The following is a 21696-nucleotide window of genomic DNA, read 5'->3' on the forward strand; positions in this document are numbered from 1 at the left end:
TTTGGAACTGGTCATAGCAACATGATTAGCTATGGACAATATGGGCCGCTTCTTGTTTTATGTCTGTAGAAATCTCTCTTTTTCTCTGATTGCAGAGAACAAATTGATCCAATATTGCCAAAATAAAAAATATGGAAAATTCTGGGAAGAACAAGATTGTAGGGTTGTGGGAAGAAAAATAAACAAAACATGGTTCCTTTTCTTGACTCAAGCAGCTGTGGATAGAGAAAAGCAAGTGAAGAATCTTTCATACTTTTTATAATATTTTTATTATACTTAAAGATGCGGGACCCTACCAGTGATAGAAGATTATTGTTTTGCAGGTTGATTTCAATTTGTATGATTCCAACTAGCTACACCTGATCAAATCTGAATGGATTAAACCCTATGGAAAAAAAGAACAACAAAAACTATCTATGCATATCACCTGTATGTCAGTTTGAAATATATAAAAATTTCAAATTAGATGGATCATTTTTTTATTCGTTTTATTTATTGTTATTTGTTATTGATTATGTTGTTTTAAATTTTTATTTCTAGTTTGCTTTTGTAAGTTTTTATAGTCAGTCTGAGTTTTTGTGTATGGGTATGTTTATTTAAAAAAAACTTGTAATAATATAAATAAGTAATTTTAAAAAAAATAAAGCATCTAGGGAAGGAAATGGAGTTATAGCAGAGTGACTGAGTTAGACTTGATCGCTTTGAATCCATTTCTGCTGTCTGGCCCTTCAAATCAATTAAAAATATAATAATAAAAAAGTAAGAAGAAGTAAGAAGTAAAATGGGCCCTTTTAATAGTTTCATATAGGATTGTCTCTGTGGTACAGCAGTATGAAGTAGCCTGCTTTAGGAGATATCATAGGAATGGAGGAGAGAAAGATAGATGTAGGAAGGAATTGATTTCTGTATAGCATACCTTTTGGGAATTTGGGCCATAATGGTGTAGTGCCATTTAGAATCTGCTTCAAGGCAACAACAGGTCTGAGATTCCCTTGGATGACCAATCTATAGCTTTGGTGCTTCTTAATAAGCTCATAGCTCTTATTTGGGCAATTCAAGACATTTGTAACCAAGAATGACCACTGGGCAGCCAAGTTAAATTAAGAACATGCACTTGAAAGGATAATGTTATGACCAAATAGACCTTGTCCTGATGTCCTGCTTTGCTTTCTGCACAGATAATTGCCTGTCTGTAAAAGTGACAAGGATAAATGTCATTAGCACCATGATCTTGAGCATGTCAAGCTGAAAGATAATTTTAGCCAGAGCTGAAGTCCTGTAGATGTCTTTGTGCTGCCCTTGTCTCCAAGAAGTGTTATTGAGGCAAACAACTAGGCAAATAAGTTGACTCTTATGAAAAATTTAAATAAGGGAGCAAATTTCATGGCCTTTCTAATGAAGTAATAGAATTATTTGAGATATAGCCATGGTAAAATTAAAACTCTGCTTATAAGGGACATAAATAGAGCTTTCCTTCTGTTGGCTAAATAAGGAAAATGAACAAAAACCATAGTGATGTTGTCTTCTTTATTACAGCCAAAGGCCAGCATTGATAACCTGGAAAACAAAAACAAGCAAACAAAAAAACAGTAATACAGGGCACAGTAAAAATGAAAAGCAACAAAAAGGCACCAGAAAATTATGTGCTTAACTTCTATAGAGTCCATATTTGTTTGATAGGAACAGCCAAGTTAGTTGACTGATATGTTTTCAGTTTGTTAATCAAATGGAAGAGAGTTGTATTAAAGGCATAATGGTAATGCCAGATTGGTTAATAATAATATTGTAGCTATCCAGGACTTGATCCTGGATGAAGAAATCACATGGTTGTACATTAGCATTATGGGATTAGATGAAGCAGGTGGGATCATCAAATCTTTATTACAGTCAAAGGCCAGCATAAGAAGGGTGGGGTACAGTCAATAAAAAAGCATAGAAAATACATCAGAATCTAAATAATAAAAAGTTTAAAGATATAAAATAGAAAGTATATATCTAAAAGGAATCTAAAAGGAGGAGTAGGAACATTAGGTGGGTGTAGGGGAGCATAAAGGCTAGTATATGGCAGACTATATCAAATTACGGAGCATTCTAATATGACGAACTAGATGCTCATTAAGACTAGTTTAAGGCACAGGTCATCATCTGATGAATTTTAATTGCTGCTGCGCAGAACCTGGCAACATTATACATTGTAGCAGGGTTGGTATCTGAAAGCAGCAGAGAGGTGTAGAATTGTCCTGTGCGCCCTGGGTATTTATGCAATAATGGTGAGATGGGTCTAGAACGAATGTCTCTGTAATGCAGGCACTGGAGAAGCACATGCTCTGTTCTTTCTGCATGTCCAGTTACAGGGGCATTGTCTCTTTGGGTAAGGAATCTTCCTGTATTGGCCTTCAAGGACAGCTGAGGGTTGGGCATGACATTGTGCCAGAGTAAAGGTCCTCCAGTGGTTAGGTACTTTGAGTTTAAGTATGTCACAGGGGAGACAGAGTATCTGTTGGATTCACTGTTAATAAAGGTTAGGGACCTGGCTAGATCCAATTGGTGCTCTGTGCCTGCTACACACTGTTTGATGAGTGCTTTGGTCTGGTCATATCCCATGCTAAGTAGAAGGCCTGGAGAAAAGCCCAAGGATGAGATTTTAGTTGCTACTGCCTGTTTCCATGTGGACTGAAAATCATCCTTCATAGTTAATAGGGCATGGCCAAGGGGAAAAAAGGAGAGTCTGAGCCAATAGTTGAGTATGGTCACCCACACTCTAGCCTCCACTTTCATGAAGCATGTTTCTAATCTCAGGGTAGCATTAGAGACACATTTTGGGATTTGAAGCGCCAATCTTAGAAATTTGGATTATACAAGTTCTAATGGTACAAAATTGGAGAAGGGGCCCAGCTGGACACCATAAAGAAATTGTGCTATTGGCTTGGCTTCAAATAATTTGAGTGCTGCAGAAATATTTATTTTTTATTTTTATTTATTTTATATTATTTTATTTATATTTCAGATTTAGACACTGCCCATCTTACAAGGAAGTGACTCTGGGCAGTTGCCAAACCATCTGCCATTAAACCATTAAACCACTCTTACATGTCTTTTTTGTGTTTATAGTGGCCACCTCTTGTCTTGAGGAATTTAAGGATGACAGATGAGCTCCTCTGTGCATTTTTAGCAATGTAGTCCCCATGGGCTTTCCTACTGGTGGCAGAATGAAGGACTATTCTCAGGTATTTGAAACAGGAGACCTGCTTAATCTTGTGGCCATCTATGCTCCCTGAGTAGCTCTTGGGCCTTATGGCAAATGCCACAATTTTAGTTTTCTGATAATTGAGTTCTAATTGGTATTCCTTGCAGTACTGTGTTAGTGCTCTGAGTGCTGTTTTAAGGCCAGTAGGTGCTCTTGAAAGAATTGCTGCATCGCCTGCATAGAGTAGAACAGAGATGTGTCTTCCACAAGTTTTGGGGAGTGAAAGTTCATGTTGAGGAGATGGCCCACCATGGAGTTGATATAGAAATTGAATAAGAGTGGGACCAATATGCAGCCTTGCTTGATGCCTTTCTCAGTTCCAGTAGTGCTGGTGAGATGGCCCTGGGGGTTACATCTTACTCTGAGTGAGGTCCCTTCATGAAGCATACATATTAGGTGAAGTAAACGTCAGTCCATTGAGGAGGTCTCCAGTTTTTCCCACAGTTTAGCTCAGAATATGGAATCAAAAGCTGCTTTGAAGTCTATGAAAGTGGCATAAAGGGAGATTGTGTTGTGGGAGGATTATTTTTCAATGAGATGTTGGAGTACTAGGCACTGATCAATGGTGGATCAGCCTTCCCTAAAGCTGGCTTGCTCCTCTGCAAGTATGTTTTCTTGTTTCAGCCAGCCCTGGAATTTCCATTGTAGGTGTCTTGCATAGAGTTTTCTGATTGTGTTGAGGAGGCTGATCAGTCTATAATTGCTGATCATCCTTTCCCCCCTTTTTATATATACAGACAATGATTGCAAGCCTCCAGTCCTTGAGGACTCAGCCATAGGTGTCAATGCAGGTGAAGAGTGAGGCCAGCATGGTGGCCCAGAAGCCAAGTTGTTTTTAATGGCCTCTGGAGGGATTAGGTCTTCTCCTGGGGCCTTCCCTGATCTTAGTTGAACAACAAGATTCTTGATCTCTGTCACTGTCACTGGTGCCCACACTGGCAGATTTTCTATAGTTTGGCTAGGGCATACACTTCCAACAGAGCTGTCCATGTAGAGTTCCTGAAAGTATGCCTCCCAGGTCCCATGGTGACAGTCCACCATGGATGGGCCATTGCTCTGGGAACTTGATGTGATATGCCAGAAAGAGGCTGAGCCATTGGATTTGACTGCTTGAATGAATTGTGTCCAGTTGTTTTTCGTGGCTTCCTTTTTCTTGTGTGCCAGCATTGTTTGTAGCATCTCTTCTGCTGGAGGAGGTCCAGTGCAGCTGTCAGTGTAGTATTGGATGCATAAGCCTGGTAAGTGGTAGCAAGAGCTTTTTTGGCATTAACACAGTCCTTGTCAAACCATGGCTTGGAGTGGTGTTGTTGCTGCTTCAAGGGTGAACTGTTACTACAAACTAGATGCTGGTGAAGCTCTTTGGTAAGGGAGTTATAGTTCTCCAAGAGTGCATCAGGAGAATCAGTTGATGTCAGGGCAGACTGTGTAGGTGATCTGTAGGCCAGTAGCTCAGTTATCATTTGATTTAGATTGGAGGGGTGGGGGTGCACTTGGCTCAGCAGTAAGTTTTTCCTGCTGGCATTAAAAAGGGTTGGTAACAGTCCCTAGTAGGTGTTTCTTGAGTGAAGACATTTAACTGGAGCAGGATTGGGAAATTATCACTGTCAAATTTAGGCATAACTTCTAGGGCCTTGGCAGAAGGGAGAAGTTCCCTAGAGACAATTATATAGTCAATAGCACTAATTCTGCAACCAGATAGGTAGATGAATTCAGCTCGATGGTCACTTTCAAGAGCACCATTTAGAATATGGAGGTTTAACCTGAAGGCTGTTTGAGCCAGGCAGAGACCTGCAAAATTTGATTTCTGATCTTTTGAGCAACAGGTGAGGAGGAATCCATCATCTTCAGGATTGGGAGGGGGACATTTGTGCCTTGCATAGAGGGTGTGGTCATTGGGACCCAATCTGGCATTGAGGTCCCCTCCCAGGATTACAAATGCACTTGAATTCAGCAGTATAAGGTCAGCAGCATAAGTTTTTAATTTAGCCCACAAGGCTCTGATCTGGGGTTTCTGCCTGACTGGGGCATATAAGCATTTATTATCAACAGGGCACAGTGATTGAAATGGATTAACACTCCCATGGCATATGCATTGAATGGGGGGAGGGGGCTTGATATGGCATGTAGTGGAGTGGATACTAGGACTCCCAGGGCCCCTTTTGCTCTTCTCTGCTTTACTCCTGGTTGTGCCTCAACTGAGAATGAATGAAATCCATTCAATAGTAGTTTGTCAGCAGTCCATGTTTCCTGAATCAATATGATGTCATGGTGGGAGAGGAAGTCAGTAAAACAAGGATCTTTGGTGGATACAAACCATCCAGCCAGATTCCAGGTTAGAAGGGTGACCTTATGCTGGTCACTTGGATGTCAAAGGGATGCACAGTGAACCAGGGGCTGGGTGGGTAATTTTGGCAGGGGCAATAGCTTCATGCTAGTTGTTGGTTCAGATGGTTGTAATTGTGTCTCCCTCTGTGGGGAGGAGGGTGGGGTACCATCAAGTTCCTGCTCTCCCTTCTCTGCCATCTGCTTGTCCATCAAGCCTCCCTTCTTGTGAGGGTGCAGGGGACCTTGTAGTTCTGGCAAGGAGACCTGAAGGATCAATGCAGCATGGGCAGCAAAATGTGGATCATTGGCAAGCAGAGATCCCAACTCTTTAGTAGGGGGAGCATCCTTTGGCTTGTCCAGTGAAAGAGGAGGGGAGGGGAGCTGTTTCTCCTTTGTCAGGTTCCTGCAGGGCCAGGGCAGGCCCCTCAGATTTGGAAGCAGATGAAGGTATACCTCCAGATTGGGTTTCTTACTGCTTGGCTGAGGTTTGTTTTGTTTGCAAGGTGGTTTCTTTTGGGTGTCAGCTGCTTGGGGTTGGTTGCATGACTATTGCTGGTGTAGAGCTCTCTGAAGAGTCAGTGTCAGTGTCATTTTCACTGTTCTTGGTGAGGAAGTCAGAGTCCTGTGCTGACAGCATTCTGCATGTGCAAGTCAGAGTGTGTGAGAGACAGTGGTGTGAGATGATTTAGAAGATGAACAGCTCAATGGGGCAGATGTGTTAAGTTGGTGCTGGACTTCCATATCATTACCAGCACTAGGAGAGTATCTCAGAATTGTTTTGATGTCTGCTAGTTTTGTTTTTTTGTTTTTTTTTTCCAGATTAATGAGTTCTGTGTTTATAGATTTAGCTCCCTCCCTTGAAGTGTGCTTAGGCTCTTCGCTCTTGGCGTGGCTGGCAGATTTACTGCATTTGGAGCATAGGTTTTTATGGCTCTTATCTGCAGGGTCATGGCCATTTATCACTTTCCCAGTGATGAGGTCACAGACTAACACGTCCTTAAAGACTCTGACAGTTTGGATGCAATGAGTCTGCCATAGGAATTTGCTCATTTCTGTGAGTCTGGTGGGGAGAGATGGCTGGTTGAAACTCAGGTGTATGCATTTAACATTTCTTAGACTGGGTAAGTAGTGAAAGTCTTTCAAATCAATGGTTCTATTTTGGCAGTTTAGGAGCTGAGTTAGGGTGGTCACAATAGTCTTGCAGCTATTTCATCTGTGGGCATTCTGATGGATTTCTAGGAGGAGTTGCTTTTTCCGTAGCACACAATGGTAGTTGGCTATGCCAACTGCTTCCGGATGCCCTGTTGATGTCATAGGACAGGCTACTGGAATGCCGACATGGCCAACTTCTGCTGGAATTTTAACCCCCTGATTGCCATGGAGGATTTGCCGATCAAGAGCTTTTGTTGACAACATTTTTTGTTGTCTCTGAGTTGGGGAGGTAGGAGTCAATCCTCATCTGTTTCTCTGCTTTATTGGATTTGTGGGCCCCAATATCATTACTGGGGCTGGTCCAGGTTCTTTTCTTGTCTCTGGATGGCAATTTTGGGCTGTAGGACCAAGCCAGAAGGGGTAAGGCCAGTCACAACCTGGGAGCTTATTTCAGGAACTGCTAGTTTGTCACCTTCTTGGCTCCACCCGAAGTAGGTAGGATGAATTTCTCCCAGCTTTGTCCACCAGGATTCAAAGTCTGGCAAAAGCTAAGACTCAAGAGGCTACAAGTTAGGCTTGTATGATAATATCTACATAGTGCATTACCTTATCTAATTGCCCAGTTCAAGAATCACAAAGATTTACCATAATCACCATGAACATTGATATCAGAGTACAAAATCGAACTGTAGTTCTGTTGGTATGCTAACCACCCTATCTTCCATCAGCCTCCATGCCTACATTGTTTGGGTTGGCTATGCAAACTCCATGTCATACAGATGCATAATTAGAGGAATTGGGACTGTTCCAAATTGTAGAGTAAATATAAAACTCTTAACAGGGAAAACCATTATGACTGTATATGTTTATATTAAATTAAAATATAGGATTTGTGCTGGCACCTCCCATGAATTTGACCTGCTTCTCCCATGTATTTGACCTAGAGTTGTGCCATAGAGAGCCAATGTGTGTTGGCTGGAAAAAAATTACACAACCATTTGATTGTTGATATTGAAGGAATTTAATGTCCATGCTGTGAACCCACTAGGAAGATATAGCTCAGAATTTCATGGCTGGTGTGGCAAATGTGAGTCTGTCTTAATATTTGCAACCAATCTATGTGTAATTCATGAAAGTTAAAATCACTTTGCTCAAAAATAAGGATCAGATTAAAAAGCACCAAGACATCCATTAGTGAAGCTAACTGTTCCTAGCCCCATTTTTGTGGTTCGTAAAATGCCGCAGGATGGTACTACCAAAATTTGGAAGCAAAATGGCAATTTTCTTTTTTATATTAAATATAAAGTAGTAGGTATAAAGTAGCTGAATTAAACTTCTGCTAAGATTTAATCATTCAATTTGCCTTATTCACTTTGCCAGCTCCCCAGAAGTAAAGCACCATCCCTTCCTGGGAATACCGTCATGTAACCACTTTGTCTTTTGGAGGCTATGAAATTACCAAAGGAACAGATGTGGCCCATGGATAAGGAAATATATTCCTTATCCTTTGGGTAAACAAATCCCTGAACAATGAAAAATAGTCCTAGGTTATGAACTATCATTACATCATTCAGCACATTCCAGAAAATATATGATCTTTCACTTTTCAAATTCATTTCACAATATCTTCAGAGATGGCTGGGAAATAATCCATCTTAAAATACTGAAAGTTACTGCCAATTAATATAGAAGAGCTTTCCCCAATGTGATATCCTCCTAGTATTTGGACTTTGGGTCCCATAATTGTCCAGACTGACTAGGAATTCTGAGAGCTGTAGGTCCCATGTATACAGAGGGCACAATGTTGAGGAATGCTGCTATCAATAATAGTCAGCTAGATGAACCAAAAAAACCCCTATGAGCTTCATTTTTTTTTTTTGAAGAAGTGTTTAGTTTCCTCTTTCCTTTTTCCTATATAACATCAGTGTATCCCATAATACAGAATTAAATGCTGTTGAGGGAAACGTTTGGACCAAAATGTGAATTTACTTTTGACCTTCTCATAGCTGCAAATTAACTGGCTTAATTTCCCTAAAACTTGCACATTCACAAGTTTCATCCCGCTGCTTGACAATAATGCAATAACTAATTCTGGCTGTCTAATCTCTAGGGCCCAGAATCTTTGCTTCTTCCTCAGCCTCTGTGGTATTAAAGCTGCAATTCAGATTGAAACCTCTAAATGAAATGTATGTGATTTAAATCTGTGCTTGTGCTGGGTCGCCACCTGCTATCCAGTCTATCCTTTTCAGCTTTCCTCTCCTGTAGCAAGGCATTTTGCAAAGCATCAGAGTTCATCAGTTCTTCATCATTATTTGGTTACTACATCCCCATATATTACTTTTACAGGGAAGAAGAAGAAAAAAGAGCGGTAATGTTTGCCCTTTCAATATCATGTTTTGTGTACAAAGGATAGCAGGATGTGTAGGAGTGCTATTACCTTTCCTGGTTTGTTTCTTCTGCTATTTGCCTTCTCAATATAAAATGTAAGGATTTATTTCCTTCACTCTTCCCTGTTCTTTCATTTAGCATTATTTTTTGGGATGGTATAAACAAATAAACAGGCTGCTTTCTTTTCTCTGTAGACATTAAGAGCACCTTATTTGCAGAAATGCTTTGTGATATTGCTAAAGTAAGCCCTTAGCAGTAAATTATTTATATATATATACACACACACACACACACACACACACACACATACATACACACACACATACATACATACATATACATATATACCTACATACATACACATATACGTACACACACACACACACACACACACAGAAGATATAAAAGAATCTTGTAGTGTCTGGATATGATCCAACTCTCTAATTCCAACCCATAGGTACACAGAATCAGCACAGAATTTTTCTGCTTCCTAGCTGATTTCGTCTCAGATATGCACAAATGGTGCATGGGACAATATTTTCACTGGGAAACTTGTACATCTCAAGGATTCATACAGCAATAAATATAAGCCAGGTTGTTGCTTCAGGTACAGACAGTTCTAGAACATCTATCTCAGCTATGTAAAAGTCTGGAGATACTGTAGCTATTACTTGCATTTTTGGAGTCTGAGTGAATGCAGACTCATCTGTCTCCATCAACTGACCAATCATGGATAGAATGGTGAAATGGAATTAGAAGAGAAATGATAGAATATGGTATCCTAGTTAGTTTCGGTAATTCAAAATTCATCTCATACCTATACACCTGGGAGTTAGTTATACTAAAGTCAGTGGGTTTTATTTCAGAATGAATATTACAGCTGGGCAAATCTCTGTGAGAATCTTGCTTCAATGATGCTTCAAGCAAAGCATCACTTTGAAGAAGCTTTGCAAAGCAAACAGCAGAAGAGTCTTCTGGCTATTTGGAAGCCTCTTCCAGCAGTGTCTTATCAGGAGAATTGCATCACCCTTGCAGCACAGAACACCTCACCAGGGCAAAACGAAACCACCTCCCATGGAATGGGAGTTAGGAAACTCATAAAAGAATTTATGATCATTGTGCTATTATCATATGACACTGTGTAGCATAACGTCTAAGGAGGGGAGCAGTAGTGCATTGTCTAGGGAAGAATCTGTCGTATCCACCTAGCCCCAAGACCAGCCTAAACACTGTTGCCTGATCAAGTAACAAGCTGGCATCTTCTTTGGCCATGTAGAAAAAGTGACTGGTGTGAACCACTGGATGATGGAGCAATATTCTCCTCTGCACCAGAAATTAGCAGACAACCTGTGTAGTGACGGATACACCAGCTATGTCTTTCAATCAGCATCTGTTGCTTGAGGTGATTGCCTTATTATGTCTAATAATGGAGTTTGCCCTGCCTATTTATCTCTCTTCTTCCCAATGATTCCAGCATGTGGATCCTGCATTCTATATGGGTGCACATGTGTGTGCACAGAAATTTGGCATTTGACAAAAATATTTTTTTGGAATTTTGAGCTTCTTCCAAACTTTTGGCCTTTGCACAATAGATTTGTCTGTTAATTTCTCTATGCTTATGTCCATACCTTATACCCACTCCAGTAATAGAATGGTGGGGGGGGGGACCCTTTCTAGAATATAGTCTTTTGGAGAGGGTGGCCATAATAAATTTTAAAAATAATAATAATAATAGTTATCCAAGTCTAAAAAATTATAATCTTTAACATTTCAAAGTAAACCCTATTTTTCTTCCAAGACTAAAAAACTGTAATCTTTAACATTTCAAAGTAAGTCCTATTTTTCTTACTCAATTTGATGCCCACCAGATCTGTTGAAACTCCATAATCCCCAGTGAAAATGCATCTGGCGTTTGACTGGAGGGCACTTGGTTGGGGAAGTTTGCAGTACATGTTCATCTCAATCAATCACATTCTCCGAAAGATTTCAGACTTGGAAACCAATTAGAGTATGAATGAAATGATTGCTAGTAGTGTATTAACATGTGCCATTCAATCAAAACTAGATTTCTATTTGGAAATGTATCATAAACTCAAAAGGACTGAAGGAGAACAACATTTGATGCTCTCATTCTCTCAGTTAATGATGTGAGAAGAAAACACAGAGCAAACAACTGTGCATCATTTGGAAATATGCATTAAATTATCTAGGTTTCTATGAATAACACATTTGAATGGACTAAATATCATAGAGCAAGGCCATAGGAGTCATCATATACAGCTTGTTTCTGGTGTTATAGATCGGATCCTGCATGAGGTTAAAAAAGATCAAGGGTCTTGTTGGGCTGAAATCCAGTGTATACTTAGGTTGCTATGGCTCAGTGAATTAACTGGGATTTAAGCAGTCTGTGTGACGGACTATAGCCTGAAGCATTTTCCATTCCCTGACTTGGTTTCAGTAACTTTATCAAGTTGCTGGCTGTAGTTTTGCAAGTAGTTTGAATTGTTTACTGCCATTGGCTTGGCAACTACTAGAGCCACTATGCATAACCTAAAACAAACTTGAGTGTGCAGATGCCATTCTGTTCATATGAAACATTTGCAGGAAGTTCAAAAGACATTGACAATAGAGTTCATGCTTTATAGAAGGACCCAGTTCCAGGTATAACTGATTGTAGAATTTGGGGAACATTTGAAAGATCTACAAAATCAAGATAGAGATGGGGGACTAGATGGATAAATAGTCTGATCTGGTAAAAAGGAGGCATCTTTTGAGAGAAAGACTATAGCTTAGTGGTACAGTAGAACAAATAGAGAACATCACTGATTCTGAGCTGATCTTCATGTCTCACATAGACTTGTCTTAAAAAAAAAAACAGAACTAGTGGTTGTTTATATGCCTACTTTTATATGTGTATATTATGTGTGTGTATTCACAAAGAGGAGAAATTGATCACAGAAATTGAGCAAAGCCTAGAGAATTTAGATTTGGAGAGGACAAAACATTGTTCTCAGCCAACCTTGCTCCCTAAATCACTTGCTTGTTCTCCTTTCTGTTGGGGCTCATCTCTGGGGTCGCCTTGTGGCATGAGCCATTCTCTGTTCTCTTCCTCCTTTCTAACTTCAGTTGCAGGCAGCAGGAACAAATTTTAAAAAATTAAAAAAGGAAGAAAAAAAATAAGCAAATGGAGCTCTACAGAGTTCTCCTGGATACAAAGAAGAGATGAATCTGTCTCTCCCTCACTCACAAAATAGCATTATTCCAGAATAGTGTTAAACTGTATCTAAAAGCAGCCTGAAGGACACACACACAAAATTGCAGCTGTACAAAACACTTTCACAGAACGAGAACAAGGTTTGACAGATGGCCAAACCTCCTCAGAAGTCACTTTCTCTCCAGTCCAAATCCACAAGGAGACAGATGGATGGATGTTTTTCCCACCAGTTCATGACATTTGGTAGGAGAGCAAATTAAGCCTGGGGAATCCACCATTTCACGGAACCTGTCCTGCATTAAAACTATAAGAGCATCCTTGTTACTGAAGCATAAGAGGATTCAGCAAAGATGGCAGCTGAAAATAGTCTGGCATCTCAAGGACTGAAGGAAAGCACATTAAGAGGAGGAGCTCTCAGTCTTTGACATTTCCAGATAAAGCTGAAGGAATTCCAGCTTTAGAGCTTGAAATTCACTGCTGGCAATGCTGGATTTGAGAGGCAATGTCCGACTCAGTACAGGATAGTGCTCTAGGTCCCTTACGGTTGCTTGTTTTCTGTTTGTATTTATAAGAGAGTAAACTGCATAAAGTACAGTATACTATGCATCCACTTAGAATTTGCAGTGAATTGAGAAATCTGAAATGGAACAAATAGCAGAGACTTGTAGTCTTACAAATACAGTCCAATTTCTGCATCATTTTGAGATATTTTTGATCCTTAAAAAGCAAATATTTATTCTATTCTATGCATCTATGCTATGTGCCCAATCTATGCATCTTAAAATTCATATACACATACAACATGCAATTGCAAGTTATTTTCCCTTATTTATTTATCTACACGATATGCTGCTCAGCTCCCAAGAGTTCAGGCAGTTTACAATATTGCTAAAAGCAAATATACTTAAATGAGACATCACTCAATAAAAACAGTAGCCAAAATGCCATTCATTCATAACAGCAATGCTAAAATCAGCAAATGCTGGCTACAATAAAACCATTTTTTACAGCTCTGTAGAAAGCAAATAAGGAGACTGCCTTATCCAGGAGTAAGGTTTTCCATTGCAAGGGAGCCACTCCAGAGAAAGACTGCCTTTGTGTCCATGTCTCTTTGATCTTTCACAGGGGCAGAACCCTGAGCATCCCCCCTTCACTTGCATAAACAGGCTGTGCAAATTCCACCTGGAAGAGATGATACCTCAGACATACATAGTCTTGGTGTAAAGCCATACAACAATTTATAGGTCAAAAAACAGCACTTTCAATTGGACTTGGATGCCTGTTGATAAATATGAGTTTTTGTGCAGTTTCCCCTAATATACATATTTAAAAAGACACTTTCTTCTAAGGTAAATGTTTGTACGCATATAATCATTTTTCAGGGACAAATTGCATAGTAAAATTCTAAAAAAAGCGAAGAGTTCAATTTGGATGTGTGTATTGACAGTTTTGTGCCGTCTGAACTGGGTAGCTTTTCATCACATTGTGAACTGGATAAATATCTTCTTCCTTCCCTAAGGGGAGAAAATGATGCACTGGTTTTATTACTAAATGATGCAAAAACACATTTTCCTTAAATAACTGCTATTTCATTTTCTTATGTTTCTTCCTGATTACTTTATTTTGTGCATACATGGACACACACCGATACACAGGAAGAGAAACAGTCTCACTGTTGTCAGCCAGAATTAACTTTGATTAACATGAATCAATTAAAGGTGTCTGTTAAAAGATTCTGCCTTTTCATGCTATTGGAATTATTATTGATATTTTAAAGCAGTTTATTTGATGCCTTTTGAACCTTCATGGAATGAAAGTCTGACTTAAAAAAAAAAATAACAGCATGGCTTTGATCTGTTATTTTGCCCAAGGAAATCAAAGCCCTTTAAGATATTATTCTGCCTTTCAACATTTCTTTTGAGGAAGGTTACAGAAATCCCTGAAGGCTGAATACATGACAAGGTAAATTCATTTCGTATTCATCTCTGCAGTATTTTTTCCATTGGTATTCTAATGAATTATAATTAGGGGAAGAACTAGAACTCCTCTTCAGAAAGAGAAAAGTGTAACTGAAGGATGGATCTAAAGCATCGGGGACCATCTGGCCATTAAGAGCCCACAGATGCCACCTTCTTCTCCAGCTGTGAGAAACTCTGGACATCCGTTGCTGGGGAAACCATTAATTTGAAGGAGATGTGGTAACTTGTGTCTATCCTGAGGCCTGTTTTGCCCAGCACATTAAACCATATTTTGATTTGCTTTTAGAGGTTTAGTGTGTTGAGTGAACCATGGTTTATGATTTGGTGTGATAAGTGAGAGCTTCCAACAGGGTTTATTCAATAAACAGTGGTTAAACAAACCTTAGTGCAATATGTCAACTAAGTGTGAATGGTCACTAAAATTGAGATGCTCTTCTTGCATCTACCTCTTTCTTTACCGATGACATCTGGAGGAGATATGGCCTTTTCAAAATAGGAAGGCCCTGTCCATGGATACCATTCCTTTGTCATTTATTTTTTTAATACATTCATTACTCGCATTTTTACCACTTCCCAGATTTTCCTGCTTAATCTTTACTCTTTCTTTTTATGCCTTGTACTCCTCCTCCCCTTCCACTTTTCCTGTCCTCAACTGGAAGAAATAGAGAGAATATGATTTGTGGCCAAGGATGACATAATTTTTAAGATCGGGAAGATGCAGGTACAGATAGATTTCCTGATGGACCTATCACTAAGGAATACTTTGGCTTTTTTTTTACATTGCAACCTGTTATTTTGCAAAACTGGTATCTTTTCCATTACAGATGAGCTAGCAGAACTCTGTTACAGGGATAAGCAAACACAGTCATGAGATTACTGCTAGGTTAGAGGTAAATTGTTCAAATGTTTGGACAGAAAATAGTCAGAATATTTCTTAAAAGAATTTCTTCTGAGATATTTTGGTGTGATTAATATTGAATGAAGCCCCATTACTTTCTTCAAGAATATTAAAATGTATTGGCATATGACTCTTCTGTACATCCTGCTTATGTGGACAGCTCACATATTATTTCTGGAGGACAGGAATATGTGACATCATCCTTATCATGTCTCAGCCTGTTGAGAACCTCCACACATCTTTTCTTCCGCATCACAAAGTGTGCAAGTGGTCTGCCTACTGTACTTTACTTTATCATAGACAAATGCTCCCATTTCAGTTGGCTAGTGTGTGCTGTGGGAGGCCCTCCCTCTGGTCAATGATCACTGTCCTCCATTGCTGTTTCATACTAGTCTGACTTCCCTCTTCCAGAGTGGTCTTCCTATGTAAAGGGGTCTTTCTCATGCTTCAGGCAAGTGATAGCTGGTAAGGAAGCACAAGTAAACTGCAGGACCTTCCCACATATACCAATAGAACCATGAAATTGTGAACCTTTTCTTTTTTTAACTCAGTTCACTGGTAAACCAGTGAAACAGTAGAATGTTGAAGCAGCAGAATCATAAACTCCTTTTTTTAACTAGTTCACAGATGGACAAGTAAAATGATGGAATGTTAAAATACCTTTTCCCCCTCCAACTGTGGATGAAGATCTGTCAGTTTCCTCTTCTTGCTCAAGTAACAGCAGCAATAGTAAAAATGTCTACAGTCTTCTGCTAGACTGCTAAACAGAGGAGGCACTCATGGAATTGTTGTGCAAGTGCAAGCCACATGTTCTCAAAAACTGCCCACAGAAAGGAACATAATAAGTGCTTACTTTCCTGAAACAGGTAGGAAGAGAAAGAAGCATGGAAATTGACCATTTGGGGCCCACAGTAAGCACCATCTGGACATAAAGTCTAGCAGGCATAATTGCCAAAGTTGAGGAATGGATTACAATTCAGCCATTTCTTAAACCTATAACATCTTCTAGTCTGTCAACTGTCCTGCTTTCACTCCTTTTGTAATTACCAAAGATAATGTTATGGGGAAAATGCCCACTTAATTAAGAACCAAAGCATCTGGAGATAAATGCAACAAAGGATCCTTTATTGGCATGCACAAACCTACAAAGCAATGCCAAAGAACCCTGATGTGTACAAGGTTACATATTATATACCCCAAGGAGAGGAGACAAAGAATTACAAGGTAATATAAATTATTATAGCACCCCTAAGTCAAGAATGCTACATCAGATAAGAGGAGGAGGTGACCTTACAATTGAGGCCACTCTGACCCCTTCAAAGTCTACATTTTCATAGATGGCTGTTCATCCATCCTCCCTTCCTGATGCTAACTTTAATTAACATAAATGTTTGTTCTTTCTTATGCTCATTTTATTGGCCCTTTTCATATTTAACACAAAATACAACAGCCTGCTTTGTATTATCATTCCCTTTTTCCCTTTAGGGTCATCCATCCCATAATTTTGGTGTTACCTGTTCACTCAGATCATTGTATAATGGTCATTTTACAAAAGGAACTTCTTTATCCTCCTCAGATAAGTATTTTCATTTTTGGTTATATCAGTATGGCTAAATATCTTCTCAACGGTAAGCAACATTTTATTTGATTTTATAAATGTATAGGGACAGGAATTTTCGAGACAGATATACACGCTTCTCCTTTAATTAGCCTAATATTTAACATATACAGTGGCCTTAGCCTAACTAGCTGTGCATATATGTTCTGCACAGACAATGTCAAATGTAGTCTCTTATCTGTTTCATGCCTTCCTCATTCATGGAGCATCTTTTTGTGCTTTAATTTCTGTGGTTTCTTCTATCTCAGGGAGGAGAAGAGGAAGAGTGAAAAACAACTCTTCTCTGGGATCTTGACAATCATTGCCAAGTTGTCCTTGTGGACCTCTGGTCTGTTCTCTGAAAATCATAGTCCTTTCCACCAACCAGTTCACTCAGAGAATCTCCCTCACTTGCATCCTGCTTGCCTCTGTTGGGTCTCTAACTACAGATTCCTCCTCCTTGATACACACAGTATCACCAGTCCACATTGCACAAAAAGCCCTCCAGAAGTACCCAGCAACCTTCCCCTCCATTGCTTCTGCTCTTTTATATGTTCATAGCCACAAGGCAGGTGTTTGAATCAGGCACAAAGTTTCCCAGGATCTGCATGAGGCTGAGACTGATTTTGGCTTTCGGGGGTGGGGTGGGAAAACCATTGCATCACCCCATGTCCATTGGTAACTCAGTCTGCCACAGTAACTCAAATAATTCTCACATATTTGATAACGTGTTGCATATTTTACCCATTGCTTTGTTTAGAACCTTTGTATTTCTGTTTGCTGCATTGACTGATAACAACAACAAGAATAGAGTTCAGCACAGGAGACATGCAACTTAAAGTTGCTATATTGATGAGTCCTGAGATCCATGGCTGTACCTTAAATTATCTGCCCAATTTAGTGTGTTTCACCAAATATCCTCTATTCCCTAATGGACATATTTATGTATTATTTTTTAAATAATATTAGCATTTTAGTGCACACTTGTAGTATATACTAATGGGCACATATTTTGTGACTGGAGAAATGTGCTACGAAATATAGAAAATATATATTTTTAAATTTTTATTGTACTGTGTTGGGTTTAATGTACATGATCTTGAAATGACAGAGTTAAAATCTTTCCTTTTGATAAACTTGTTTTCTGGGATTGTGAAAAAGCCTGTTCACTGTCACTCGTGGTAAAAAGAAATATCTGTGTGACTATTAAGGTTGTATGGAGCTTTCAAAATCTCTTTTTCTTGATATTTGTGCAAAATGCCTTTTCCAAATGACATTCACTTCTAATCAAGCAAAGTGGAACCGCAGTACCACACTGAGGTAGATCAGACTTGCCTTAGTTCTTCATTGTTTCAATTCTTCATTGAGTTGAGAAGCTCATTTCCATGAGGCATTTCACCATGTCATGTCGATCGGAATTGGCCCACAGAAGTCTAATGATTTGTACTAAACCATTGTTGCTGTTTTCACTGCACTATTAAATTGGAACTCTGTTTATACAGCTATTTGTCATCTATGCCTAAGAATATCTGAAGGACTTGTGGCATGTCAACTAAGGATGGTTCAAATGTCCTGTCCTATTCAACAAAATAATGTGAAAAGGAGTTATAGGACATGTAGCCTTGTCATGATTCAACACACCCTGTTTGAGGCAGTATAATATAATAATTAATAGGGTAGACTTCAAAGAATCTAGCTTCCAAGCCCCTACTTTACCATGATGCTCACTGCATGATTTTAGGGCAGTGACTCTTTCTACCCTACCTATCTCATAGGGTTGTTGTGTGGGGTTATAATGAGTGGGGAAGTTTCTTGTACTCATTTACTTCTCTAGCCTTGGCAGCCAATGAGCTGTTGCCTTTGAATCATGTAGCCAATGATGATGGCCAATTTCTTCAGCTCACAGCTAAGATAGGAGGAAACTCTTCTTTAAAATGGTGCACACATACATAGCTGCTGGTCTGGGGAAGAGGAGCCAAGATAAGGGGACAAGAATTTTGATAGCACACAGCAGAATACTATGAATCTGGGGATGCCACATTATGAACATGTGCTATACACTAGGATTTTACATTTCCATTTCTTGTGAAAAAGAGCAATAAACAAAGCAATTTGAGGTTTCATCTGTTTTTTTTTTTAATAAAAGAGATAAAAACAAAATCAAAGGTATTTGCTTTCCTCAATATCATTGCAAACAGTTATAAGAGTAAAGTGAACAAGTGTTTACTTCTACTTGTATAAATCCTTTTATAACCCTGGATTTTCAAAATAAAAATTCTTAATTAGAACCTTTCTCTATTACCCAGTTCAGATGGTCATATTGTCCAAAAAGCTATTTTCAGTGTTGAATGACATTTACTAAACCTGTTTTTGGGGTCATTTTGACTCAAATTGCATCTGTGACTGTTTATATGTAACCTGCACCTTCACCACAGGAGGTGTCTAGATTTAATGGCACAATTCAGTCAAGGACCTTTAAATGAACCCTTTTCTCTATTTGCAGAAAGGTCTTTGCAAAAACTGTGGTTCAGTTTTGCCCTCAGGCATCTTGTAACCAGCCAGACCTGGGTGATAGAAAGGTAGATCTACAATATATGGTATTATAATGTGAGGTGGAACACAGTGTAACTGGCCTTCTTAAATAAAATAAAACAAAATAATTTTGAAAGCCCACAGTTCACCCCTGTGCACAACTCTTGGGTTACTTTGTGCAATACTTAGTTTAAGGCTGTTCAGACTAGACTAAAATGTCCAATAAGGCACTAGTCACCATGTGAATAGTTGAAGTACTGCATTAAATTCTAGCTCTGTTCTGATACTGAAATATTTATATATTTATGGCACTGAAATATTTACTTATGGCACTGATATGCATCTCTGGGGAAGGGAGAAGTTTCCATAAGAGCTCAACATCTAGGCCAGACAATAGTGAATGGACTAAGAGCTTATTTATAGAGTTCAGGACAAACTTAGCAACTGACAACTTTTGCACTGCTATAGCCAGAGAATTAGTTAAGAAAAGCCTTACTTTCTCTGGCACATTGGGAAATAGAAACAAAATGTTCCCCTGAGTTCCTTGCTCAGAAAAGTGTCAACAGCATCATCACTGGCTTTCAAGAAGATTTGACATTTGTAAGTTACGTGCCAGAAAAAGGAAGCATCATAATTCTTTTTTTCAACAAATAAAGATCCAGTAGTCACAGACAGCAAATCCAAATCTGGGAGCATTCTTTATTATCATAAAGCTAAAAATGGGGTTAATACCTGTGACAAATGATCATCTTCACATATATGCACATGATTAAGTGGTAATTAATATTGTTGCCCCCCCCCCCAAATATATTGGACCTGGCCAGTTTAAATGGCCGCATTATTTGGAAGCTAAACAGTCCATGATGGAATGGCAGCCCCAAAGAATGTCCCTTGCTGCTGGACCCTGATCAAGCCCTGAAATGAGTCAAGCCAGCTTGCTTGGAACATAGAGAAAGGCAGGTTCAGCCCTAGTAGAAGCTAAGACCAAGAGAAAAGGTAAATGCAAGAATAAAACAAAGCAGGAGAAAAATGCTTCATGTACCTGTGCTGTCATCTGTCCAGCTCATGCTGTTGTGACATATGGTAACCAAGCATTTGTGTAGTTTCTCTTAGGCTTGTGAGTTTGCAATATTGGTAGCTTTTATAAAACATTCAGAATTTGTCATGATTGCACTGCTATACCATTTTTGTTAGTTATGTCACTAATACAATATCCTGCTTCAAAAATAGCAGGGCCAATTAGACCCTGCACGTATCTTGTAAGGATTTGTGCAGGATACAAGTATTAGATCTCTGCAAGAATTACAATCCTTTACTGAAACAAATAATGCTTATTTGCACATATAGTCTTGCTTCCTTTTACTCAAGTGTATTATTTTTATCTTTTTGACCTCAAACCAATTTGATGTGGTAATTTCCCACAGATTGAGGTTGATTGCCACTTGGAATTTCATTTGGAATTTCTAACAAGGCTGATGAAAAAATTATTCCTGGTTGTGGTGGCCTTGGTGGACTCTTATTTCCTGGAGAAAAATGGTTCACTTCTTTCTAGGCACGACTCCCTGAATATGCTCAGAATTGAGCGCTATTTGCAATTTTCCTCCTGGCTATACTCATGCTGGTGACAGCTGCCACCTCTATTTTGGTCTGAAATTTCTTCATTTGGACACACATGTATATACATGTGTTATTCAAAAAAAAAAAAAATCTATGTGTCTCTTGCTTTTACATAGGCTCTCAGCCATATTTCTACCAAAACAGATCATAGATTTTTATGTGTATTTCACTTTTATGGTAGTAGCGTTTTTCTCCTGCATGTTTCCAGAGTGGGCAGAATAAACATTCCCTGATTGATTTCAATAAAACTATATTGTAAATTTGTATTTGAGGCTTCTCTGAAATAGCCCTTTTCTCTATTTTTCATGTTTTGGCTTCCATCACAATACTTTTATCCAGCTTTAGTTCCAGCATTCCAAGAGTCTCCATATGTGTTCCTATAACTGAAACAACTAGCATATTTTACCTTAGATAAGATAAAGATGATGATGACTGGATATGAGCCAGAAATGCATTTTTGGATATTATTAGTAAATCTTATAAACCAGTCAGACTTCCTTAAGCAAGTGAATTGCATTGGATTGGCGAGGACATGAGGCTCAGAGACAAGCTGTTTCTCATCAATAAGTCTGCAATCCCTTGCTAAGAAGCTTTACTCTTGAAACTCTCTTAGGTTTACTAAATTAATTTAAAGCAATATATACTCCAAATCCCATAACAGAATTCACACGTAAGCCAAATACACTAGAAAAATTATGTTACTTGTGAAAGACAAATTCAAATGAATAAAAAGGGAGGGGAGTGCAT

The 21696-nt window shown here is 38.9% G+C and overlaps 1 long non-coding RNA gene across 5 annotated transcripts in view; it reads left to right on the top strand.

The window, feature by feature from the left end:
• Positions 1 to 4950: 4950 nt before the first annotated feature.
• The window catches only part of LOC148213692 (uncharacterized), a 111661-nt gene continuing 94915 nt past the window's right edge, over positions 4951 to 21696 (top strand). For 2 of the 5 annotated variants that reach the window (XR_015794017.1, XR_015794016.1), the window contains exon 1: positions 6613 to 6693. This is a non-coding gene — a long non-coding RNA (uncharacterized LOC148213692). Of the gene's footprint in view, positions 5071 to 6609; positions 6694 to 21696 lie in introns of those variants that run through there. The other 3 variants (XR_015794020.1, XR_015794018.1, XR_015794019.1) reach the window with 3 other exon arrangements.

This window comes from Python bivittatus, unplaced genomic scaffold (assembly GCF_059951505.1).
Source record: "Python bivittatus isolate LINGU-HERP-01145 unplaced genomic scaffold, Pbiv_v1 ctg000840_np1212, whole genome shotgun sequence".
Classification (NCBI taxonomy): Eukaryota; Metazoa; Chordata; class Lepidosauria; order Squamata; family Pythonidae; genus Python; species Python bivittatus.